The sequence below is a fragment of the Entelurus aequoreus genome, linkage group LG16 (assembly GCF_033978785.1).
Source record: "Entelurus aequoreus isolate RoL-2023_Sb linkage group LG16, RoL_Eaeq_v1.1, whole genome shotgun sequence".
Lineage (NCBI taxonomy): Eukaryota > Metazoa > Chordata > Actinopteri > Syngnathiformes > Syngnathidae > Entelurus > Entelurus aequoreus.
Window position 1 is genome coordinate 24,138,760 of NC_084746.1, and position 23,935 is coordinate 24,162,694.

At 44.6% G+C, this 23,935-nt stretch overlaps 1 pseudogene; it reads left to right on the forward strand.

The window, feature by feature from the left end:
* The first annotated feature begins 1,667 nt into the window (after window positions 1-1,667).
* The window catches only part of LOC133630733 (polypeptide N-acetylgalactosaminyltransferase 18-like), a 184,771-nt pseudogene continuing 162,503 nt past the window's right edge, over window positions 1,668-23,935 (forward strand).

Below are 23,935 nucleotides of genomic sequence, written 5' to 3' on the forward strand. Positions count from 1 at the left end.
GAATTATTTCCCATTCTTGCTTGATGTACAGCTTAAGTTGTTCAACAGTTCGGGGTCTCCGTTGTCATATTTTAGGCTTCATAATGCGCCACACATTTTCAATGGGGGACAGGTCTGAACTACAGGCAGGCCAGTCTAGTACCCGCACTCTTTTACTATGAAGCCACGCTTTTGTAACATGTGGCTTTGCATTGTCTTGCTGAAATAAGCAGGGGTGTTCATGATAACGTTGCTTGGATGGAAACATAAAAAAACCTTTATGTAGCTTTTAACATTAATGGTGCCTATGCCTCAGGCACTAATACACCTCCATACCATCACAGATGCTGGCTTTTGAACTTTGCGCCTATAACAATCCGGATGGTTCTTTTCCTCTTTGTTCCGGAGGACACCACATCCACAGTTTCCAAAAACAATTTGAAATGTGGACTCGTCAGACCACAGAACACTTTTCCAATTTGCATCAGTCCATCTTAGATGAGCTCGGGCACAGCGAAGCCGGCGGTGTTTCTGGGTGTTGTTGATCAATGGCTTTCGCTTTGCATAGTAGAGTTTTAACTTGCACTTACAGATGTAGTGACGAACTGTAGAGACTGACAGTGGTTTTCTGAAGTGTTCCTGAGCCCATGCGGTGATATCCTTTACACACTGATGTCGCTTTTTGATGCAGTACTGCCTGAGGAATCGAAGGTTTCGGGCATTGTTGGTTACGTGCAGTGATTTCTCCAGATTCCCTGAACCTTTTGATGATATTACGGACCGTAGATGGTAAAATCCCTAAATTCCTTGCAATAGCTTGTTGAGAAATGTTGTTCTTAAACTGTTCGACAATTTGCTCAGGCATTTGTTCACAAAGCGATGACCCTCGCCCCATCCTTGTTTGTGAATGACTGAGCATTTCATGGAAGCTGCTTTTATACCCAATCATGGCACCCACCTGTTCCCAATTAGCCCGTTCACCTGTGGGATGTTCCAAATAAGAGTTTCATGAGCATTCCTCATCGTTCTCAGTCTCTTTTGCCACTTTTACCAGATTTTTTAAAACATGTTGCAGGCATCAAGTTCCAAATGAGCTAATATTTGCAAAAAATAACGTTTTCCGGTTTGAACGTTAGGTTTCTTGTCTTTGCAGTCTATTCAATTGAATATAGGTTGAACAGGATTTGCAAATCATTGTATTCTGTTTTCATTTATGATTTACACAAAGTGCCAACTTCACTGGTTTTGGGTTTTGTCGTACTTCACGTGCAGTGTCCAGTATTCAGTGTTTATTTCACAGTCAAACTAGTGTAATTTTGGCTTAAAAGTTACTGAATCCCTTTGAACTCACTAAATCGTTTTGGATCGTAACATTCTTTAAACAAATATCGCCCCTGAATCATATTGGAAACCACAAATTATATTTCAAATTGAATCGTTGTTAAAAACTAATTGTTACACTCCTATCAACTCATGTATTTCTGTATTTTTACATCATTGTCTTAACGTATTTATTTATTGACCTCCCTCCCTTTCCAAAGGTCGGATGATGCACTTCAGCATCCTCCTCCCTCCTCATTGTGCCCGCCTCCTGCCTCCTATTGGTTGGCTGGGATGAGATGGAGGATGCTCACAGCTTTGCAGCAGCTTGCACTGCTTGACTCGCTGGCTTGTCGGCGAGCAGCAAACACTCCTCTGCGCCGTCACGTCATGAATTACGGTCTTGTCGACAGCGTGGGTCATTGACGTCAGGCTGAATGGAAGCATGTCTCAGCCGTGAGGAGCTTCTGCTGACTCCACATCTTTTCCCCAGTCTTGCGCAGCAGCGTGTGCGCCTCAGACAAGGGGGGAGAGGAGACGAGGAGCCCGGGAAGGGATGGACGTGGCCATGCTGTGCACCAGGAGAACTAAAACTTTGGTGTCCACGTGCGTCATCCTGAGCGGCATGACCAACATCGTGTGTCTGGTCTACGTGGGCTGGATCAGCAACCACGTGTCCAACCGTCCTAAAGTTCAGCAGACAGTCGGCGAAGCGGACAGAAAGTTGGAGGAGGACAGCAAGGGAGAGACACACAGGATGATGGAGAGGCTGGACAGGCTGGAGGACGTCATCAACGAGCACATCCAAGGTAAACACGCCGCAGTCTGACTTTGTGATGAACCACAGCTCAAATATTAACACTGAGTCGGTGTTCTCGCTCTAGTTAGTAGCTAGTGTCCTGGGTCTTCCCCGTGGCCTCCTACCTGTCGGACATGCCCGAAACACCTCCCTAGGGAGGCGTTCGGGTGGCTTCCTGACCAGATGCCCAAACCACCTCATCTGGCTCCTCTCGATGTGGAGGAGCAGCGGCTTTAGTTTGAGCTCCTCCCGGATGACAGAGCTTCTCACCCTATCTCTAAGGGAGAGACCCGCCACCCGGAGGAGGACGCTCATTTCGGCCGCTTGTACCCGTGATCTTGTCCTTTCGGTCATAACCCAAAGCTCATGACCATAGGTGAGGTTGGGAACGTAGATTGACCGGTAAATTGAGAGCTTTGCCTTCCGGCTCAGCTCCTTCTTCACCACAACGGATCGATACAGCGTCCGCATTACTGAAGACGCCGCACCGATCCGCCTGTCGATCTTACGATCTACTCTTCCCTCACTCGTGAACAAGACTCCGAGGTACTTGAACTCCTCCACTTGGGGCAACATCTCCTCACCAACCCGGGGATGGCACTCCACCCTTTTCCGGGCGAGAACCATGGACTCAGACTTGGAGGTGCTGATTCCCATCCCAGTAGCTTCACACTCGGCTGCGAACCGATCTAGTGAGAGCTGAAGAGCTTGGCCAGATGAAGCCATCAGGACCACATCTTCTGCAAAAAGCCAAACCCATCCATCCATCCATCCATCTTCTTCCGCTTATCCGAGGTCGGGTCGCGGGGGCAGCAGCTTAAGCAGGGAAGCCCAGACTTCCCTCTCCCCAGCCACTTCGTCCAGCAACATCTTCTCATCCGGAAACAACAACACAGGAAATATGTCTTGTGAAAAACCGTCCAACTGGAACTCTCTAATAACTAAAGTTCCTTGGGTGAATAATGTATACTCACTATACCGGTATGTTTTAGCGCTTTCATGGCAAGTTTACTGACAGATATAAGTAAGAACTTGACACTACTTTATATTAGAAATGGCAACAGTGGAGGATGAATATCCCATAACAAGAAGATAGAGAAAAAGAGGAAGCTTATCGACTATGTCGTCGACACGGACTACAAAGGCGGACTTGCACAATTGTTCAGGATTTACGCAGATCCCAAATACATATCAGCAGGTACCAGAAGGTAAGAAAATTAGCTTTTGCATAATGTTGCGAAACAAAACGCTAGATAATGTCTTACTTGATACACACACCATAATAATACTCGTATGTTGAATGCGCCGACAATCCACCGAGCAGTGCGGCTTCATAGCTTACCAAAGTCGTACTAAAACATTTTGATAGATTTTTGAGCACCATGTGTAATGTTCTATATTTTCAATAGAACATATAAAATGTTGGTGTTGTTCACTTGAGTGATATTACCATCATACCTCCTAACATGTATAGCTTATGTTTGACTGCCATCTACTGGTCACACTTATCATTACACCGTGTACCAAAAAAAATTGCTTTGAGGTCGGTGAGCAAAACCAGAATTATTCCGTACATTAGGCGCACCGGGTTATAAGGCGCACTGTCGAGTTTTGAGGGAAAACAATTATTTTAAGTGCGCCTTATAGTCCGGAAAATACGGTAGTAAAGAATAATCATAAACAGAAACATAATACCTCAAGTGGGTTGGATTAGGCAATTCAAGTCAATTTTAGAGCACAATTCATATGCAAGACAATTCAAAATGCTTTACACATATATAAAGTAACGAGAAGGTAAGGAAAATCATTTAAAAAATGCAATCGTCATTAAAATTAATCATTAATTAATCTAATTTGGTTTGTTTCCTATAACACAATGCTAAGATGTGAATGTGTTGTTCGGATAGTTTACCATATATTGACCTACACTACCGTTCAAAAGTTTGGGGTCACATTGAAATGTCCTTATTTTTGAAGGAAAAGCACTGTACTTTTCAATGAAGATAACTTTAAACTAGTCTTAACTTTAAAGAAATACACTCTATACATTGCTAATGTGGTAAATGACTATTCTAGCTGCCAATGTCTGGTTTTTGGTTCAATATCTACATAGGTGTATAGAGGCCCATTTCCAGAAACTATCACTCCAGTGTTGTAATGGTACAATGTGTTGGTTTATTGGCTCAGAAAACTAATTGATGATTAGAAAACCCTTGTGCAATCATGTTCACACATCTGAAAACAGTTTAGCTCGTTACAGAAGCTACAAAACTGACCTTCCTTTGAGCAGATTGAGTTTCTGGAGCATCACATTTGTGGGGTCAAACAAACGCTCAAAATGGCTAGAAAAAGAGAACTTTCATCTGAAACTCGACAGTCTGTTCTTGTTCTTAGAAATGAAGGCTATTCCACAAAATTGTTTGGGTGACCCCAAACTTTTGAACGGTAGTGTACATCGGGAAATATTTTGGTGTGCGGCCCTCGCATTAAAACGTTTGGACACCCCTGTATTAACCCGAGAATTCAGAGTAGATATTGCTCCTCTAATAAAGTTGGTGTTAACGATGTCTCCCTCCTAACGGCACAAACATAAACATGAGGAAAAGCAGAAAAGTATCAAAAACAGAAAGTACAACAAAAACCTACAAGGAGTTGAGCTGCAAAGAAAATGTAAAACAGAAAAGATTATGTTAGTGAGATGAAAAGCAATGAGGAGGTATTCAAAATGGTTTTCAAGGTGGTTTTTACATCCTCCTCTGTGACTTGAACCAAATGTTGAGGAGTTGCACTTTAGAGAACATACTAGCTGAATGGAGTGGAGAAAAACATGGATTCCCTGAGACTAAGTGGGTACTTTAATCTGAGCTATCTTATTCCGGCCCTGCAAATCAATACACGGTCTTAAAAAGGTATCGTTCCTTTCAACCAAGAAAAACAACACTAACCAAAGGAGAAGATGAAGGTGTATTAGGCTGGCTGCCAATGATGAGTACAAGTATGTGTTTGACCTCTAAAACATTGCACTGCTTCTAGGGATGTAACCATATGAACATGCCATATCAAGGTAATTGTAAATACCTACCACTCTCTTCTAAGAGGTCTAATGTGCACAACTAAATATCTTAGTTGCTCAGAGAGTAATGTGTTTGTACACATTTGGATTGGGGTTTGACATTTGGAACAGGGGAAGACATTATTGTGTCTTGTATTCATGTTAGCAATTAAGATAGCTAGCCATTAGCGCTGTCACGCCAAATTTCTTCCCCCCTACAACCCCCCCCCCATTTACTTCCGGGGTCATGTTTCCTCTTACGTCATTGACAACAATCGATAGCACTTCGGCTTTGACTGCCCGTCGCTGGAAGGATACTTCGTCTTTGACAGCTGCTGGAATCTGAAGAAATCGATTAACACGATAAAAAAAACTCTATTCCTTCTCATTTGCAAATATTGTTCTTTGTAGTTTTGTTACTTAACGATATACACTACCGTTCAAAAGTTTGGGGTCACATTGAAATGTCCTTATTTTTTAAGGAAAAGCACTGTACTTTTCAATGAAGATAACTTTAAACTAGTCTTAACTTTAAAGAAATACACTCTATACCAGTGGTTCTCAAACTTTTTTTGTCATCCCCCACTTTGGACAAGGGGGAGTTTTCAAGCCCCACCTGCCCCCATCGCCCCAACAGAACGCTAATGCCAAGCTTAACATTTTCAAATTTATCAAACATCAAGTAACATCAAGTTTTATACATTCAAACTCAATAACATAAAATAAAATCAAGTTCAATAATAAATAAAATAACTGTGCAGCTGTGGTATAACTTGCATCAAGTTCAATATCAAATAAAATAACTTGCATCAATTCAATAATAAATAAAACAAAAGTGTTATAACTTGCATCAAGTTCAATAATAAATCAAAAAAAGTGTTATAACTTGCATCAAGTTCAATAATAAATCAAAAAGTGTTATAACTTGCATCAAGTTCAATAATAAATCAAATAAAAGTGTTATAACTTGCATCAAGTTCAATAATAAATCAAATAACTTGCATCAAGTTCAATAATAAATAAAACAAAAGTGTTATAACTTGCATCAAGTTCAATAATAAATAAAACAAAAGTGTTATAACTTGCATCAAGTTCAATAATAAATTTTAAAAAAGTGTTATAACTTGCATCAAGTTCAATAATAAATCAAATAAAAGTGTTATAACTTGCATCAAGTTCAATAATAAATAAAACAAAAGTGTTATAACTTGCATCAAGTTCAATAATAAATCAAAAAAAGTGTTATAACTTGCATCAAGTTCAATAATAAATCAAATAAAAGTGTTATAACTTGCATCAAGTTCAATAATAAATCAAATAACTTGCATCAAGTTCAATAATAAATGAAAATAAAAGTGCCACTTTGCAATCTTTGCCAAAAAAAGGAGGACAGGGCAAGTGAACATGAGTTTTACAGTACTCCAGCATTAGTGGCTGCAATGAGCCTGTTTTGCACTGCACAGCTTTTCAAATGGGGGTTGCAGGCTTGACACTGCCACTGTTAAAACCTCATTGAATTCGGGGCTGAGCTGCCGTGACGCAAGTGTTTCCCGGTGAATGACACATTGTGTCCAATGCGCATTTGGCGCAACCCTCTTTATTAGAGCCCGCAGCCCGTTTCTTGACTTTGCCATGCGCGCCATCAGAGCAAAAGGCCACACAGTTTTCCCATTTAAGGTCGTGTTCTTTGAGGAAACTGTCCATTATCTTGAACAGCTCATCAGCAGTGGCTCTATTTTTTATGTATTTGCAAAACAGCAAATCCTCGCACAGTGACTCGCCATTCACAGAGCTTCCGCTTAGCCCCGCCCCATTAGTTACTGTTGCTGTCTGTCAAACTTTCGCTCCTACCTAGAAATGTAAAGCATACAGGAAAAATAAGTAATTTACATTTATCTATATAGCGGATTTCACAGACAGAATCACAAAGTGATTTCCAGTGTGTATAGAAAATGAAAGCATAGTAAAAAAAAATATCAAAGAAAATAATAATAAAAAAATAAAAAAAATCAAAGTGAAATTTCCTCCCGTTCCTCGCGCCCCACCTGTCATGTCTCTATTCCCCACCAGTGGGGCGCGCCCCACACTTTGAGAAACGCTGCTCTATACATTGCTAATGTGGTAAATGACTATTCTAGCTGCAAATGTCTGGTTTTTGGTGCAATATCTACATAGGTGTATAGAGGCCCATTTCCAGCAACTATCACTCCAGTGTTCTAATGGTACAATGTGTTTGCTCATTGGCTCAGAAGGCTAATTGATGATTAGAAAACCCTTGTGCAAACATGTTCACACATCTGAAAACGGTTTAGCTCGTTACAGAAGCTACAAAACTGACCTTCCTTTGAGCAGATTGATTTTCTGGAGCATCACATTTGTGGGGTCAATTAAACGCTCAAAATGGCCAGAAAAAGAGAACTTTCATCTGAAACTCGACAGTCTATTCTTGTTCTTAGAAATGAAGGCTATTCCACAAAGTTGTTTGGGTGACCCCAAACTTTTGAACGGTAGTGTAACTATTTTCATTGTTAAGGAAAACAAATAAAAAATCGTTTAATTCTCCGTCCAGTACGGTAGTCAAATGTGCAATGAGTATTTGTTCACATATGCATTCCCAAAGTAACACGATTTATGGGAAACATGAGTGCTGACGTAAAAACAACGAATGAAAATAAAAAAAAATAAGTTCATTTTAATTTAGTTCACTTACACAGAGAACTAAAAAAACTGAATTTAACGAATACATTTAGTTTTAATAAAGTTTGATAATGTTGATTGATAATTAATTTACTTATTGTACACTGTTATTCATTTCCGCATATGTCCACGAGTCAAATGTGCATTCAGTCAGGAATATCCTCAAGTTAATTTTTCCGATTAATACAGACATTTTGTTAACGCTATATTATAAAAAATAAAAATAAAATTAAAAAAATTATTTACAAACACAAGCTATGGGATGACGTAAGAGGAAACGTGACCCCGGAAGTAAATGGGGGAGGGGGGGAGGGTTTTGTAGGGGGGAAGAAATGTGGCGTGACAGTGCCTTAGCAAAGAAAAACATTTAGCTTAAATATCATGAACCTTTTTTTTTTGTTTGTTTACTTACTTATGGTGTATTTATTTATCTATTATATATTCATTCACTTTTTTGTTTCAAAAAGAGAACAAAGAAATGGGATAAAACTGCAGTTGGGATCCCCACCTTCTACCAACCTAGTCACGTCCGTTGTGTCCTTGAGCAAGACACTTCACCTGATGGGTCGTGATTAGGGCCTTGCATGGCAGCTCCCGTCATCAGTGTGTGAATGGGTGAATTTAGAAATAGTGTCAAAGCGCTTTGAGTACCTTGAAGGTAGAAAAGCGCTATACAAGTATATCAATCAATCAATCAATCAAAGTTTCCTTATATAGCCCTAAATCACGAGTGTCTCAAAGGGTTGCAAAATCCACAACAACATCCCACATCAGGGCAAGAAAAAACTCAACCCAATGGGATGACAATGAGAAACATTGGAGGGGACCGCAGATGTGGGGACCCCCCTGGGCAACCGGTGCAATGGACGTCAAGTGGATCTAGCATAATATTGTGAGAGTCCAGTCCATAGTGGATCCAACATAATAGTATAACCCATTTACCATAACCCATTTACCATGATATGAACAGGGGTAGGATTAAACAAACCCTGCTTCTTCCTACTCTTTTTCGGATGTGCTGAAATTAAAGAACTGTAAATATGCGATGCATTACATTGTTACTGTATCGTATGCATGTTTAAAATAAACTGAACTAAACTTAACTTCTTTCAGGACTATATGAAAGCTATTTCCTATCTCTATATTTGAGTACTGAAACACCCAAGAAGAGAACAGCAATACAACATTTTCTGGAAAAACAGGTTGATTTCATATGCTTATTTGTATTTTGATGTATCCATTAAACCAGGGGTGTCCAAAGTGCGGCCCGGGGGCCATTGGCGGCCCGCAGCTAATTGTTTACCGGCCCGCCACACATTCTGGAAATGCTATTGCAAAAATTAAAAAAACATTAAAAAAAAAGTGGAATGAGGTGAAATCTAACTAGAAAAAGTTGCAATGTTGACACAAAGCTGCCATGCATGCTGTTTTTTTTTCTTTTGTCCATCTTTATTTTTCTTTTTTTGCCATTGCTCAAAAAAAAATTGAATAATCAATGTTATAATGAATTATTGACCTATTCAAGGCTCCAATTATTTCAAATATTTCACTTTAAAATGTTTTATGTGGAAAATATTGCACAAAATATTGTGTGGTTGCCATACAAAAACATCAACATTTTCTTTGACAAAAGAGCATAAAACAAACAAAATAATAGTTCAAACGTAAAATCGACAGATATATCTGAAGTTCATCTCGTAACTTAAGTGTTGAAAATAAAAAATTACGTAAAAATGTATCACTTTATGAGTAGGGCACCTTTTGGATCCCAACTATATTTAATGGGATTTTATTTATTTATTTATCTTTTTTCTCCTCTCTGAGCTGCCACCTTACCGTGGTAGAGGAGTTTGCGTGTCCCAATGATCCTAGGAGCTATGTTGTCCGGGGGCTTTATTCCCCCTGGTAGGGTCTCCCAAGACAAACTGGTCCTAGGTGAGGGATTAGACAAAGAGCAGCTCGAAGACCTCAATGAAAAATAAAACCTATGGATCCAGATTTCCCTCTCTCCCCCCTCTGGAGCCAGGCCCGGAGGTGGGGCACGATGGCGAGCGCCTGGTGGCCGGGCCTGTCCCCATGGGGCCCAGCCGGGCACAGCCCGAAGAGGCAACGTGGGTTCCCCCTCCAATGGGCTCACCACCCATAGCAGGGGTCATAGAGGTCGGGTGCGATGTGAGCTGGGCGGCAGCCGAAGGCAGGGCACTTGGCGGTCCGATCCTCGGCTACAGAAGCTAGCTCTTGGGACGTGGAACGTCACCTCGCTGGGGGGGAAGGAGCCTGAGCTAGTGCGCAAGGTGGAGAAGTTCCGACTAGACATAGTCGGACTCACTTCGACGCACAGCAAGGGCTCTGGAACCAGTTCTCTCGAGAGGGGCTGGACTCTCTTCTACTCTGGCGTTGCCGGCAGTGAGAGGCGACGGGCTGGTGTGGCAATTCTTGTTGCCCCCCGGCTCAGAGCCTGCATGTTGGAGTTCAACCCGGTTGACGAGAGGGTAGCTTCCCTCCGCCTTCGGGTGGGGGAACGGGTCCTGACTGTGGTTTGCGCTTACGCGCCAAACCGCAGCTCAGAGTACCCACCCTTTTTGGATTCACTCGAGGGAGTACTTGAGAGTGCTCCCCCGGGTGATTCCCTCGTTCTACTGGGGGACTTCAATGCTCATGTTGGCAGCGACAGTGAAACCTGGAAAGGCGTGATTGGGAAGAATGGCTGCCCGGATCTGAACCCAAGCGGTGTTTTGTTATTGGACTTTTGTGCCCGTCACAGATTGTCCATAACAAACACCATGTTCAAACATAAGAGTGTCCATATGTGCACTTGGCACCAGGACACCCTAGGCCGCAGTTCCATGATCGACTTTGTAGTTGTGTCGTCGGATTTGCGGCCTCATGTTTTGGACACTCGGGTGAAGAGAGGGGCGGAGCTTTCTACCGATCACCACCTGGTGGTGAGTTGGCTGCGATGGTGGGGGAGGATGCCGGACAGACCTGGCAGGCCCAAACGCATTGTGAGGGTTTGCTGGGAACGTCTGGCAGAGTCTCCTGTCAGAGAGAGTTTCAATTCCTACCTCCGGAAGAACTTTGAACATGTCACGAGGGAGGTGCTGGACATTGAGTCCGAATGGACCATGTTCCGCACCTCTATTGTCGAGGCGGCTGATTGGAGCTGTGGCCGCAAGGTAGTTGGTGCCTGTCGTGGCGGTAATCCTAGAACCCGTTGGTGGACACCGGCGGTGAGGGATGCCGTCAAGCTGAAGAAGGAGTCCTATCGGGTTCTTTTGGCTCATAGGACTCCTGAGGCAGCGGACAGGTACCGACAGGCCAAGCGGTGTGCGGCTTCGGCGGTCGCGGAGGCAAAAACTCGGACATGGGAGGAGTTCGGGGAAGCCATGGAAAACGACTTCCGGACGGCTTCGAAGCGATTCTGGACCACCATCCGCCGCCTCAGGAAGGGGAAGCAGTGCACTATCAACACCGTGTATGGTGAGGATGGTGTTCTGCTGACCTCGACTGCGGATGTTGTGGATCGGTGGAGGGAATACTTCGAAGACCTCCTCAATCCCACCAACACGTCTTCCTATGAGGAAGTAGTGCCTGGGGAATCTGTGGTGGGCTCTCCTATTTCTGGGGCTGAGGTTGCTGAGGTAGTTAAAAAGCTCCTCGGTGGCAAGGCCCCAGGGTGGATGAGATCCGCCCACAGTTCCTTAAGGCTCTGGATGCTGTGGGGATGTCTTGGTTGACAAGACTCTGCAGCATCGCGTGGACATCGGGGGCGGTACCTCTGGATTGGCAGACCGGGGTGGTGGTTCCTCTCTTTAAGAAGGGGAACCGGAGGGTGTGTTCTAACTATCGTGGGATCACACTCCTCAGCCTTCCCGGTAAGGTCTATTCAGGTGTGCTGGAGAGGAGGCTACGCCGGATAGTCGAACCTCGGATTCAGGAGGAACAGTGTGGTTTTCGTCCTGGTCGTGGAACTGTGGACCAGCTCTATACTCTCGGCAGGGTCCTTGAGGGTGCATGGGAGTTTGCCCAACCAGTCTACATGTGTTTTGTGGACTTGGAGAAGGCATTCGACCGTGTCCCTCGGGAAGTCCTGTGGGGAGTGCTCAGAGAGTATGGGGTATCGGACTGTCTGATTGTGGCGGTCCGCTCCCTGTATGATCAGTGCCAGAGTTTGGTCCGCATTGCCGGCAGTAAGTCGGACACGTTTCCAGTGAGAGTTGGACTCCGCCAAGGCTGCCCTTTGTCACCGATTCTGTTCATAACTTTTATGGACAGAATTTCTAGGCGCAGTCAAGGCGTTGAGGGGATCCGGTTTGGTGGCTGCAGGATTAGGTCTCTGCTTTTTGCAGATGATGTGGTCCTGATGGCTTCATCTGGCCAGGATCTTCAGCTCTCGCTGGATCGGTTCGCAGCTGAGTGTGAAGCGACTGGGATGAGAATCAGCACCTCCAAGTCTGAATCCATGGTTCTCGCCCGGAAAAGGGTGGAGTGCCATCTCCGGGTTACGGAGGAGACCCTGCCCCAAGTGGAGGAGTTCAAGTACCTCGGAGTCTTGTTCACAAGTGAGGGAAGAGCGGATCGTGAGATCGACAGGCGGATCGGTGCGGCGTCTTCAGTAATGCGGACGCTGTATCGATCCGTTGTGGTGAAGAAGGAGCTGAGCCGGAAGGCAAAGCTCTCAATTTACCGGTCGATCTACGTTCCCATCCTCACCTATGGTCATGAGCTTTGGGTTATGACCGAAAGGACAAGATCACGGGTACAAGCGGCCGAAATGAGTTTCCTCCGCCGGGTGGCGGGGCTCTCTCTTAGAGATAGGGTGAGAAGCTCTGCCATCCGGGGGGGAGCTCAAAGTAAAGCCGCTGCTCCTCCACATCGAGAGGAGCCAGATGAGGTGGTTCGGGCATCTGGTCAGGATGCCACCCGAACGCCTCCCTAGGGAGGTGTTTAGGGCACGTCCGACCGGTAGGAGGCCACGGGGAAGACCCAGGACACGTTGGGAAGACTATGTCTCCCGGCTGGCCTGGGAACGCCTCGGGATCCCCCGGGAGGAGCTGGACGAAGTGGCTGGGGAGAGGGAAGTCTGGGCTTCCCTGCTTAAGCTGCTGCCCCCGCGACCCGACCTCGGATAAGCGGAAGAAGATGGATGGATGGATGGATTTATCTTTTCACTGTGATTACTCAAAAATAATAATGAATTAAAATCAATGGTGTCCTGCATTATTGATCTTTTTAAGGCTCTAAGTACTTCACATCAAACATTGCTTTCTGAATGTTTTGGGCAGTGTGGGAAATACTGCATATTTCAGTTTTAGTATAAAAAAACAATGTTGTCTTTGACAGAAAAGGCATAAAACCTTTTTGTTTTTTTTAACTTTATACCAACCTGAAGTTGATATATGTGTAGAGATTTACTGTAAGCGTTAAATAAAAATAAATAAATAATAATTTGACTTGTTTTTAACATTTTAATGACTTAGACCCTTTATGGTCCCCGGGAGCCCTAAAGGTAAAAAAAAAAAAAAAAAATCCATATATTTTGTTATGGTTTGAAAATGAAAAATATCAAAATGGCCCCCGCATGCTTTAATTTTTCCGTGTTTGGCCCTCATTGGAAAAAGTTTGGACACCCCTGCATTAAACCATGTATCCAATCGTATTTACAATCCGCAAAGTATGTGAAAACACCATCTAAAATGTCACAAAATGCCACAAATTCAGTCAGCCATTTTAAAAATATTACGTTCCGAACACCTTCAGTCATTTCCGTAGATTGACGTCGCTGAAGTAACACTTATGCACTTTACCATATTATCAGATCAGTCATACTGGAAATACGCAAACATTTTAAAGAGATGTGCTGTTTACTATTCACCATCCTTATGTATGTCAAATACAGATCTTTTATGCATACAAAATCATAAACAAATAGCTAACAATTAAGTCAACAAATCGAGGGTACTCTGTTGCAGTCATTATGTCTCTCTCTAAAAACATCCAGAAACTGCCAACAATATTCCATTTACATGTCGTGACCTGAAAATGAACCAAATATGAGTGATATTGTTGTTATAAGACAGACTATTTTCGCGGCGCGCATTGATAGCAGTGAGCTAATGCTAGCTTTCGCTGCTATTGTTGACACACTGATTCTGCTTCGTCTCAAACTTGCTAAAAGTAAATTCTAGATTATAATTCACGCTGCTCTCACCTGGTAGTGGACAAATGTGGCCATGGTCTGACAGGCTGGTCGACTTTCACATCCCGAAATAGCAAAAAAGACCCAGAATGACGCTTGTTGCAGGAACTTTTTTTAAACCCTTCGTGAGGATTGCAGTGAAACCTTCATCTAAACTGAATTATGTGAGCGTCCTGTCGGTCGAAGTCCCAGAGAGAGTGGAAATATTAAAGGCCTACTGAAATAAGATTTTCTTATTTAAACGGGGATAGCAGATCCATTCTATGTGTCATACTTGATCATTTCGCGATATTGCCATATTTTTGCTGAAAGGATTTAGTAGAGAACATAGATGATAAAGTTGGCAACTTTTGGTCGCTGATAAAAAAAAGCCTTGCCTGTACCGGAAGTAGCGTGACGTCAGAGGTTGAAGAGCTCCTCACATCTGCACATTGTTTTCAATCATGGACGCCAGCAGCGTGAGCGATTCGAACCGAGAAAGCGACGATTACCCCATTAATTTGAGCGAGGATGAAAGATTTGTGGATGAGGAAAGTGAAAGTGAAGGATTAGAGGACAGTGGAAGCGATTCAGATAGGGAAGATGCTGTGAGAGGCGGGTGGGACCTGATATTCAGCTGGGAATGACTAAAACAGTAAATAAACACAAGACATATATATACTCTATTAGCCACAACACAACCAGGCTTATATTTAATATGCCACAAATTAATCGCGCAAAACAAACACCTCCCCCCTCCCGTCCATATAACCCGCCAATACAACTCAAACACCCGCACAACACACTCAATCCCACAGCCCGAAGTACCGTTCACTTCCACAAAGTTCATACAGCACATATATTTCCCTAAAGTTACGTACGTGACATGCACATAGCAGCACGCACGGACGGGCAAGCGATCAAATGTTTGGAAGAAAGCTGCGTACTCACGGTAGCGCGTCTGCTATCTAACTCAAAGTCCTCCTGGTTGTGTTGCTGCAGCCGACCACTAATACACGGATCCCACCTACAGCTTTCTTCTTTGCTGTCTTCATTGTCCATTAAACAAATTGCAAAAGATTCACCAACACAGATGTCCAGAATACTGTGGAATTTTGCGATGAAAACAGAGCTTTTTGTATTGGTACACAATGGTGTCCCAATACTTCCGCACAATCCGTGACGTCACGCGCAAACGTCATCATACCGAGACGTTTTCAGCCGGATATTTCCCGGGAAATTTAAAATTAAACTTTATAAGTTAACCCGGCCGTATTGGCATGTGTTGCAATGTTAAGATTTCATCATTGATATATAAACTATCAGACTGCATGGTCGGAAGTACTGGGTTTCAGTAGGCCTTTAAAGTAAGTGTTTCTTCTAGTATGGTTTAAAATGGTTAGTTTGTATATTTAGCCCCTACCAATGTTGCGGATGCTAACGTCACAATGAAGCTGCATCCGGGTATCACTCGTCTTCTAAAACTTATTGCTCATCTTCTTTAAATTCAGGATAACAAATATAAGGTCCTGGATCATAATTTTTACCAAAGGAAAGAGGCTCTCACAAAGTCTGCATGATTTGCATTGTTGTTGATGGGGAAGGGATCTGTGGTTCCTAGCGTGACATCACACAATCGCGTGACTGGTTTCCTCACTATCTCTCAAAGTGACTTGGGAATCTGCGTGAGATTGATACTATTTTGATCATATCTATTGATTCGCAAGCTTTGGTTTCTATCTAATTGGTGAATAGTGAGATCATTTTGTTTTATTTAAATGGTAAAATAGTTCATCAATCAACATGTTTTTTGTACAATACTGGTGTACAGTACTTGTTATTCTGATGATGTGACCATACACTGCTGTGTGGAATAATCTCCTCCAAAACCAGCTGAGAATTTCCAGCCCAGCATTTCAGTGTTTGCTTGGAGAGATTATCTAAAACGTGTGAAGCTGCCGCCCACTGTTCTTGAAATCCATCAAACTCACAGCAGATCCTCCTCGCCTTCTTGGACTGCAGATATTCAAACACGCACTTGATATCCCACCTAAACTCTCTATTTATGTGTTGCACGGTGCATACTATCTACCAAGTGATATATATATATATATATATATATATATATATATATATATATATATATATATATATATATATATATATATATACATATATATATATATATATATATATATATATACATATATATATATATATATATATATATATATATATATATATATATATATATATATATATATATATATATATAATGAATATAGGTATATATACATATGCAAATGCAAATATATATATGAATATAGGTATATATACATATATGAATGAGTCATCATCTATGTTATACTGTACTGTAGGTGTGTGTGTGTGTATATATATACTGCATATATATATATATATGTATATATATATATAAAAATATGAATGAGTCATTAACTATGTTATACTGTACTATAGGTGTGTGTGTGTGTGTGTATATATATATATTTATACATACAAATATGAATAATGAGTCATCAACTATGTTATACTGTACTATTTTCCCTTTTTTGTGGACGCATTTTGGCTTAAAAACTAACAATGAAGGTGAATCTATTACACTGAAACGACGCTATGCAAGAGGCGCTTTAAAGAATGACTCGCTAGCTAGCGGTTAACATCCTTCTGGAGTCGGCAGTGTTTTAGCTACTTCCAAATCACTAATCCTTGCCTCCATGGCGACAGATAAAGTATGTTTCTTACAGGTAGCTGTATCACTGGAGGACGAGGAATGGCTAAACTGTTAGGCTCTACCAGAGCTGTTGAACCAAATGTACCAGGGACCCTCAAGGACAAAGACAACGGAGGCAGTAATAAAGTATAACAGAGTTTAATGAAACTTTACGGAGGAGCGGAGGGATCCCGGGGAGGCGGCGAGGCGTGGGAGACACTGGGTTTGTGGAGGAGGGAGCCTGGAACGAAGCAGAAAGCAGAATCAGCATGGAACAAACGAGCACCAAGTTCTCCTTTAACTAACTCACAGAATACTACTAGATAACTGTAATTCTAAATGCTGTCTATACTGACCACAGGAGTCAACGTTCAAGCGTCGGGCGCCGGCTCTCAGCGGTTTATGTAGGCTGCTCTCTGATGGCTGGGATGTGGAGCAGCTGGGCTGATTGGAACCAGCCACACCTGTGCTGGCTGCAGCAGGCTGAGAGAGACGCCCGGCCCTTGCCCTTAGATGGCGTGCAGGGGAGGGACCAGGAACGTGTGACACAACAGTACCCCCCCCCTTAGGGGAGGCACCGGACGACTGTCCTAGGGCACCTGGATTGTCCCGATAGAAATCGTCCAGCAGGGAGGGGTCAGCCAGGTAGGAACGGGGCACCCAGCTACGGTCTTCAGGGCCGAAGCCCTCCCAGTCCACCAGGTACTGGAATCCTTTCCCACGGCGGCGGACGGCGAGCAGCTTCCGAACCGTCCAAACAGGATCACCACCAGCCAGGACTCGGGGGGGTGGAGGGGCGGAGGTAGGGGGAGACAAGGCACTAGTGGCCACGGCCTTAATCTGGGACACGTGGAACACCGGGTGAACCTTAAGAGCAGGAGGGAGATCCAGACGAACTGCAACGGGGTTGATAACACTGTCCACAGTGTAGGGTCCGACATAACGAGGATTCAACTTGCGGGTTGAAGTCTGGGACGTCTGCAGGGGCAGGTCCCGGGCCAATAGCCAGACCTTCTGACCAGGCTGATAGTCAGGTGCACGCACCCTCCGGCGGTTGGCACCACGCTGGGTACGTGCAGAGGCACGGAGTAACGCAGCGCGGGCAGCCTCCCAGATGCGTCGACACCGGCGGAGGTGGGCTTCGGTGGAGGGAACTGCTACCTCCACTTCCTGTTCGGGAAACAGAGGGGGTTGGTAACCCAGCGAGCATTGAAAGGGTGACATGCCGGTGGCAGAGCTCTCCATGGTGTTGAGGGAATATTCCACCCAGGGTAAGTACTTAGCCCAAGAAGAGGGGTTGCTGGAGGCAACACAGCGAAGAGTCTCCTCAACTGTCTGGTTAGCGCGCTCCGTCTGCCCATTGGATTGTGGATGGTATCCAGAGGAGAGGCTGGCCGTGGCTCCAATACCCTTGCAAAAGGCCTTCCACACCTTGGAGATGAACTGGGGACCACGGTCTGACACGATGTCAGAAGGAATGCCGTGGGGGCGGACAACATGGAGGGTTAGGAGGTCAGCCGTCTCAGCAGCAGACGGGAGTTTGGGGAGAGGGACAAAATGAACTGCTTTAGAGAATCGGTCGACCACCGTCAGAATGGTGTCACAGCCCTGGGACACAGGAAGCCCAGTAACGAAGTCCATACCTATGTGAGACCAAGGCCGACTCGGAATAGGAAGGGGTTGTAGCAGGCCTGCAGGAGGCCTGTGTGAAGCCTTACTACGGGCGCAGACGGTGCAGGCGGCCACAAATTCCCTGACATCCTTCTTGAGGGTTGGCCACCAGAACCTCTGAGCAATGAACGAAGCTGTCCTGCGCTCTCCAGGGTGACAGGCAACACGGCTGGAGTGCCCCCACTCCAATACCGGTGTACGGACGGCATCAGGAACAAACTGTCTGTTCTGAGGGCCGTTGCCAGGGTCGGGCTGGTTCTCTAAGGCCTGCCTCACCACAGCGTCGATGGCCCACGTGACTACACCTACCACCCGGGCAGGGGGCAGGATGGTGTCGGAATCCGATTCCTCCTGGACAGCAGGATCTTCGTTAGAGAACTGACGAGAGAGAGCGTCCGCTCTGACGTTCTTGGAACCTGGGCGGTAGGTGAGGGTGAATTCAAACCGGCTGAAGAATAGGGCCCAGCGGGCCTGCCTGGAGTTAAGCCTCTTCGCCGTCTTCAAGTAGGTCAGATTCTTGTGGTCTGACCACACGATGAACGGCAGCTTCGCTCCCTCCAACCAGTGTCTCCATTCCTTCAGAGCGTCGTGGACCGCCAACAGCTCCTTGTTTCCCACGTCGTAGTTCCTCTCTGTGGGGTCGTAGCTCCTGGAGAAATAGGCGCACGGATGAATCTTCTGATCCTCTTCGGACCTCTGGGAAAGGACGGCTCCGATGCCTGTGTCAGAAGCGTCCACCTCGACAATGAACTGTCTTGTCGAGTCAGGGTGGATTAGCACGGGTGCTGTGGAGAACAGACTCTTGAGCTTGGAAAATGCTGTCTCGGCTCGAGACGTCCAGGAAAAGGGACGCGAAACGGAGGTTAGAGCATTAAGGGGGGCAGCGATCTGACTGTAACCCTTGATAAACCGGCGTAGAAAACCGGCGAAACCCAGGAATCGTCTGAGCTGAGTCCGGTTAGTAGGACGTGGCCACTCCTCCACGGCTTTGACCTTGGCAGGATCCGCACGCATCTGTCCAGCTTCCACAACGTTGCCAAGGTATGTCACAGAGTCAGAGTGGAAGACACACTTCTCAGCCTTGACGAACAGGCGGTTCTCCAACAACCGCTGGAGAACAAGGCGGACATGCTGGTGGTGTTCCTCCACAGACCTGGAGAAGATAAGGATGTCATCCAAATACACCACCACAAAGATGTTTAGCATATCTCGTAGCACATCATTCACGAGGGCTTGAAACACCGCCGGGGCATTGGAAAGCCCAAAAGGCATCACAAGGTACTCAAAATGGCCAAGGTGGGTGTTGAAGGCCGTCTTCCACTCGTCACCGTCTCTGATCCGAACTAGGTGGTAGGCATTGCGGAGATCAAGCTTAGTGAACACTCGGGCATGAGTGAGTGGCTCAAGAGTGGAACTAATAAGGGGAAGTGGATACTTATTCTTCTCTGTGATGTCATTGAGACCACGATAGTCAATGCACGGTCTCAGACCACCATCCTTCTTGTCTACAAAGAAGAAGCCTGCCCCCAGAGGTGAGGACGACGGCCTGATGATGCCAGAGAGCAGGGACTCCGCAATGTAGTTGTGCATCGACTCCTTCTCTGGTAGGGAGATGTTGTAGAGATGCGACTTAGGATAGGGAGCCCCAGGCAGGAGGTCAATGCCAATATCATAGGGCCGGTGCGGAGGAAGTGAGAGTGCTTTATCCTTACTGAATACCAAGGCAAGGTCATGATAAACAGGTGGAACACCAGTGATGTCGGGGGGAGAGGACATGGGTTTGGGTCTGCTTGAAGGGGACAGGGCGGAGCGCAGACAGGTTGCATGGCATGCGGTGCTCCAGCCCAAAATACGACCAGAGGCCCAGGAGATGTGAGGTTCATGCCTCTCCAACCAAGGTCTACCCAACACCAGGGGCGCTGTTGGGGCGTGTAGAACAAAAAAGCGGATGGTTTCAGAGTGATTTCCAGACAGAGTGAGTGTGAGGGGTTCTGTGGAAAAGGATATAGTTCCCATGGAGTGTCCGTCGATCGCTTGGGGAGACAGTGTGCGATCTAAAGGAACTAAAGGAATGCCCGCCTGGTGAGCCAAAGAGATGTCCATGAGGCACTCGTCTGCACCGGAGTCAATGAGGGCACTAACAGACAGTGTCTCTTCATTCCAGGTCAAGGTTGCAGGGAAAAGTCGGTTGGAATGATTCTTGGGCTGGGGAAGAGTTGTTTGGCTCACCAGTATAGCCCCTACCGGCGAGCTGGGTCTTTTGGGCGGATCGGGCAGACCTTGATGAAATGTCCTGGCTCACCACAGTAAAGACACAGCTGGTTGGTGAGCCTTTGTTCCCTCTCAGCTAGTGTCAGCCGGGACCGGCCGATCTCCATGGGCTCGGCAGGCCCGGGTGAAGAGGGAGCAGGGAGGAGCATAAGCTGTCGAGGTTGTGGAGTGGAGCGAGGAGATGGTGAAGTGCGGGTCACTGAAGCAGAGCGACTGGACCCAGGAGGAGGAGAGCTTCGTTGGGCTCGGTCCGCATGGCGCTCCTGAAGTCGTGTTCCCATCTTAAGGGCCAGGGATATGAGCTCATTAAGAGTCTGTGGGCTGTCACGGACCAAAAGATCTTTAATAGAATCACTCAGCCCCTTGCGGTAGACACTAAGAAGGGCGTGGTCGTTCCACTGGCTTTCAGCAGCAAGGATCCGGAACTCCAAAGTATACTGAGCCACAGAACGTGACCCTTGGCGAATAACTAGCAAACGGCTGGAAGCATCTTGTCCGTCAGTAGGGTGGTTAAACACAGCTTGAAACTCACTCTTAAACTGAGAGTAGTTAGTGGCAAAGACAGGGTTGTTCTCTACTGCTGCAATAGCCCAATTAAGAGCGTCGTCGACCAGGAGGGACATGATGAGAGCAATCTTCGAACCATCAGAAGTATATTTGGATGGCTGATGAGTAAAAAGTAACTCACACTGTGCCAGGAAGCCCCTGCAATGACCAAAATCACCATTAAATGGCCTAGGACTGACTAAGCCAGGCTCAGACTGAGGCTGCTGTGTGCTGGGGAGGACGGGGTTAACAGGCTGGTTTGAAGAACTTGAAGCAGAGTTAGATTCAGCTGAAACATGTGCTGTAAGGACCTCCAGGGTCTTCTGTATGCCGAGCAAGACTCCAGAAATGTCATTCACTTGGCCAGACAGAGCAGCCACATTACCAACAGTAGTTTGTGAAGTCTTCTCAAGCACAGCAATTTGGGATTGAACAGTGGGAAAAGCTTTGTTCAATTCTTCATGCAAAGTGGACAGTTGTGTGGCCTGGCCAAACACAAGCTCTCGTAATTCAGGGTTCTTCTGTCCCTCTGTCCCTGAGGACCCGGTTTGGTTCATTTTGGCTTGAACGTTCTGTTAGGCTCTACCAGAGCTGTTGAACCAAATGTACCAGGGACCCTCAAGGACAAAGACAACGGAGGCAGTAATAAAGTATAACAGAGTTTAATGAAACTTTACGGAGGAGCGGAGGGATCCCGGGGAGGCGGCGAGGCGTGGGAGACACTGGGTTTGTGGAGGAGGGAGCCTGGAACGAAGCAGAAAGCAGAATCAGCATGGAACAAACGAGCACCAAGTTCTCCTTTAACTAACTCACAGAATACTACTAGATAACTGTAATTCTAAATGCTGTCTATACTGACCACAGGAGTCAACGTTCAAGCGTCGGGCGCCGGCTCTCAGCGGTTTATGTAGGCTGCTCTCTGATGGCTGGGATGTGGAGCAGCTGGGCTGATTGGAACCAGCCACACCTGTGCTGGCTGCAGCAGGCTGAGAGAGACGCCCGGCCCTTGCCCTTAGATGGCGTGCAGGGGAGGGACCAGGAACGTGTGACACAACATAAACATGCTTCACTACACACCGTAGGAGGATACAATAGCTCATCGCTAAAAGGCTAGCGCTCCTGAATGTAAACAAATGCAACGGTTGGAGCTACACCTGAAATCCACTGTAATGGTACCAAGTACAAGAGCGTATTAGTCGATACTACAATGATTACATTGATATGTTTATCGTCACAAAATCTTTTTTCCTTTTAAAAAATGTATATAATGTTTATAAACTCAGGAAATACGTCCATAGACACATGAGGACTTTCAATATGACCAATGTATGATCCTGTAACTACTTGGTATCCCATCGAAACCCAAATTTGTGGTATCATCCAAAACTAATATAAAGCATCCAAACAGCAAAATAATAAGTGATTATTAAATTTTAACGGAAGTGTAGATGGAACATTTTAAAACAGAAAATAACCAGATATTAACAGTAAATGAAGAAGTGGATTAATAATCAATTTTCTACTGCTTGTCCCTCATAGTTGTGACAAAATAATAGAATGATAAATGACACAATATGTTACTGCATATGTCAGCAGACAAATTAGGAGCCTTTGTTTGTTTACTTACTACTAAAAGACAAGTTGTCGAGTATGTTCATTATGTTATTTAAGGACTAAATTGTTCTTCGATTGCAATAAGAAACATATGTTTAATGTACCGTAAGATTTCTGTTAAAATCAAGCCAATAATAAAAAATTTTGTGGGCCCCTTTATTTAGAAAAGTATCAAAACACATTTTGGTACCTGTACCAAAATATTGGTATTGGGACAACCCAATAACGGCAATTTTGTGGTCCCTTTTATTTTGAAAAGTTTCAAAAAGTATTTTAGTTCTACGGTTAACATTTTCTGATGAAGACAATAATCTTTTTTCCACCACAAAAGAACAAAACCATTCCTGTGGGTACAAACGCCCCTTAGGATAAATAGGAGTAGATAAATAGGTGGGATCCGTTCAATGTAAGTCTTTGATCATGAACTGGTGAAGACTACTCGGATGAGTACATCAAACGTCTTCCAAAACAAACTGAACAGTGCAGTTGCAGTCAATTTTAATGCCTTGAGAGCAGCGCCATAGCAATAAATTCTGGGCTCCCATACTACAACTTCCTGATGAAACCCACAGCTAGGGAAGGCCGATATGTCCTAAAATCTATATTTGAAACAATATTTTATTAGGTATATAAATAATAATACCACTTTAAAACAGGTTACAAAGGCTCATAATTTGGCTGTTGACGTATGCAGTAATACTGTGTCATGTTCTATTGTATTATTTTATCAAAAACATAATATAATAATCAACTTGTTAATCTACTGTTAGTAGCTGGTTATTTTTAGTTATAACATTCTACATTATAACATTATAACATTTAGTTATAACTATCTAAACTTATGTTAAAATGTAATACACTTTTTTCGTTTGTTGTTTCAATACTTTACATGCATTTTGGGTGATACTAAAAATTTGGATATGGATCTAACAGGGCAATATTGGTCATACCAATACTCATACTTAAAATGTCCAAAATCATTAAATTATGGATTTTTTTTATCACAATTATAATCAGACAAAACACAGGATGGGGATGTACCAATATCAAGGAAATACGTAAATTAGTTCCTACAAC